The sequence below is a fragment of the Sinocyclocheilus anshuiensis genome, unplaced genomic scaffold, assembly GCF_001515605.1.
Source record: "Sinocyclocheilus anshuiensis isolate Anshui unplaced genomic scaffold, SAMN03320099.WGS_v1.1 scaffold1068, whole genome shotgun sequence".
Lineage (NCBI taxonomy): Eukaryota > Metazoa > Chordata > Actinopteri > Cypriniformes > Cyprinidae > Sinocyclocheilus > Sinocyclocheilus anshuiensis.
The window spans coordinates 146630-150278 of NW_015551062.1; positions in this window are offsets into that span (position 1 = coordinate 146630).

Below are 3649 nucleotides of genomic sequence, written 5' to 3' on the forward strand. Positions count from 1 at the left end.
GGAGGAGCAGTGATGATGTCATGATGGGCCTGCAGTTTAATGACATCATCACCTCTCAACCAACCCGTCTGAAGACTGTAGAGCGAGACATTTGTGACGTTTTATAATGGAATGAGTAGAAAAATCTTCAGACAGTAATTACGGCTTTAAGTTTAATCATTTGTCTTCTCTCGCATACACCACAGCATCCTGAATTGTAGTGATCAAAGTCATGCTGCGAACGACTGGTTAAAATCAAATTAAATGCTAAGAATATTTACAACAAATGTATGTAAGAGTATGTAGCCTGTGTACGCATTAAAATCTATTTTCCTAAAAAAAGGACTTGAGTTAAACGGGTGGAATTGCAGTGCATGGCTTTATACGATAAGCTGTGAAAGACCTAAAGCACGTCACCATCCCTCCCGGCTATGTGGGATATCTCCATATTGTATGTAAGCTTCTTCTTACCTCTGCTTTCTATTTGTAAATCGAAACACTAAAATGAGAATAAAAATGTAGTCAGAGTGGTATTTCAAAGCATCACAGCCTCTGTGAGTGATCTCTGAACTCTGCTGAGAGACAACGGTCGTGATGGATGCAGTGGGAATGTGACGAGTCGAGCGCCGCAGTGCTACCATGTGCTGTATCCAAATACAACAAAATAAAATGACATTGATTATGCAGAAAATAATGTGTGACACTTTTTACTTTAAAATTTACATTCCATTGAATATGCATTTCATAATATGACGACTTCACTGAACATGACTTAGCCATAAAGCCTTAAAATGACTACACTTCTTAATACATCATTCATTCATGATCAAACATAATTGTGTACCTCAAGAGCAGCAACCAAATCATCTAAAAGATGAAAAGTCATAAAGCAGAACAAGAAACGAGCAGCTGATTCAGGCATGTCACGGGCCCATCCCAACAACAGAAGACAAAAAGAGGGGGCTGAGAATTTAAGTGCTTTTAGTTAAATGATAAAAATCTAACTACACATACGACTCTCTACAACTGCTGTTGCATGTTTAATATCACTGCATGTGGTTAGGTAAGGATTTAGAGCCTATCAAACACATCACAACAAGCGTATTGCAAGAACATCCAAACGGGACACACTAACAAGTTCATTATCTTGTGGAGTGACTCAAAGCGAATCCCTGTCTGGTCTGTGTCCTGGCTGTGGCAGGAGGTCTTCTCCTGATGTCTGTGGGTTTCTTCTAATGGACAGTTCCACGGGGCTTTTTAAATAAAGGGTTATCGAACTGTAGTTCAACTTTGAGTGCCACCTTACCAGGCTCAACAGATGTGTAATGTGGCAGCAATAAGGCAAAGCCCAAAGTATAGCTCAGCATTGATGCAAACTCTTTCGACTGTCAAGTCATCTGTCAGGTCAGCTTTATTTATACGGCATTTTATAAAGATTGTGTCTGTCAGGGTGCGTGTGGAGAGATGAGACGAGGACTCAAAGATGCAGGAAATCGGGCTCTTTATTAATAATGAAAATAAACTAAATTAACAAAAGCTACCCCAAGGGGGAAAAACCGGCAGGAAGGCCAGAACAGGGCACAGCTCGGCAAGGCGAGGGAAGGCCACACAGGAACAGGCAGAGCAGGCTTAAACAAGGAGCGCACAGACACATTAGACCACATCAGTGATGTTAGGTTCTTGAACAAATCGTTCTAACCAGTCGAGCCGGTTAACAAATCGAACTGAATCGAACTTTAGTTCCGGGTTGATGACGCAGGACGCACAGCCGAAGTAGCACGTCCAACTCAAAGAGACTGTCAAGTGATGTAAATAAATTTGACAAAAGTTTATTGTGCATGCATATTATATTTAAAGTTGCTTAAGCGAAATCAAGGAGTTTATAAGACTAGTTTATTCATTCTTTATACTGTAGACCTGTAGAACGTTGAAAACATCGCCGCGTTTGTGCATCAATGTCTGTAATGTGTGCTGTAGGTGTGAAACTTTTAGGAATCTTATCCAAGTTGTAGGCTAGTCAATATTGCTCAGTCAGTCGTACCTGACATAAAGGATCTGCGAATGAAACTGATTAACTTAAGTGAATTATATGGCAATAATCAGCAATATGCTTTCACACAAATAACTTTATTTTTTAATGTTTCAATATGGTTATGTTTCAATATGTGTTGACACAAATAACTTATTTGAATTTTTCATTGATAAAACATTGCACTTAGTTGTTAGAAAATAAATGCGCAGAGACGTTATTGCTTGATGACATCAGGAACCGATGAATCGGCTTTTTGAACCGGTTCAATGAGCCGATCTGTCTGAAAAGAACCGGTTCGCGGAAATGAACCGGACTTTGCATCACTAGACCACATATGACGAATAACGAAACAGCACAGGACTGCAAACACAAGGAGACTAAGTAGGGCAGGTAACGTGGGAGACACAGATGGAATAACTGAAACAATAATGAGGTAACAAGATAGGCGGGGTCAGACAATCGACAGGAGAAAGCACATGGCACTAAACAAACACGACACAAGCCATGTGCTTACACAAGCAAACAGTGTCCTCTGATGGCCATCCTGGGCACACCAGCTGAAAACTGTGACAGTGTCAAAGCAGCTTTACAGTGTTAAACAGGAAAAATATGTGCTGATAGTGCAAGAGGACAATAGAAAACAGTCAGTGTTCTAGTTAAAGTTGTCGATTCAGTGATGTCATCATCCATCTCAGTTCAGTCCAAATAGTATCTATGCCATCAAGTTGACAATATTATAGTAATGTTTATACACAGTAAAATCATTTATACACAGAGTGTTAAATGACCACTGCTTGGCGCATATATGATCCCACTCTAAAAGAGTGTTAAAGTAACACTGAAGCAGTGTTGAAGTTAATGAGATAATTCTGTGATTAATTAAGTGCTGATTGAGCATTAGTGATGAACACCTGCTGTTAACAAGCAGAATCACTGTCTTGACCCTTGACTTTTTAAATGTAAGTTTCTTGTTAGCTGGCACAATTGTATGTATTAAACACATAGGTGATGGGAAGGATCTTATGATAAATTCATATCATGTGTCTTAGTCTCTGACTGAAATTTATCTAAAACTGTAGTGCTTTTATGATTTCTATGTTGTTGCAGTTATATGAGAAAACAATGTGAGAAACACTTTATAAACGACTTTTATAAACATGGTTCATAAAGCGGTTTCAGTTCTGTCACTCATAGACATGAAGAATCAGCATGTGAATCTCAGCAATGGTGACAAAACATTCTGATAATTTTTATGTGATTTTTGAAAGTGACAAAACAAGGCAGTAAAAAGTCACAACAAAAAATAAAAGCAAATAGTAAAAATAAAAGAAAATACTAAGACAATGCAGCTGCATAATTTATTCATGTTGCAATGCATGCTGGGAGCCATGGATGAGTTATGATTGGTGCACCCAGAATGCACTGCAACATGAATCTGTCTGATGATCGTCACCATTGTTGAGATTCATAGGCTGATTCTTGATGTCTCCGTGTCTATACTGGTGTGCAACGTAACTTTTAAAGCTCTTCATATTATTTCATTAAACTACAGTTGTGATTAGTAACAAACTCTATTACACATTACCACTGATGACTTTAGCGACCCTGGCTGCTTCATGACAACAATGTCATTATCAA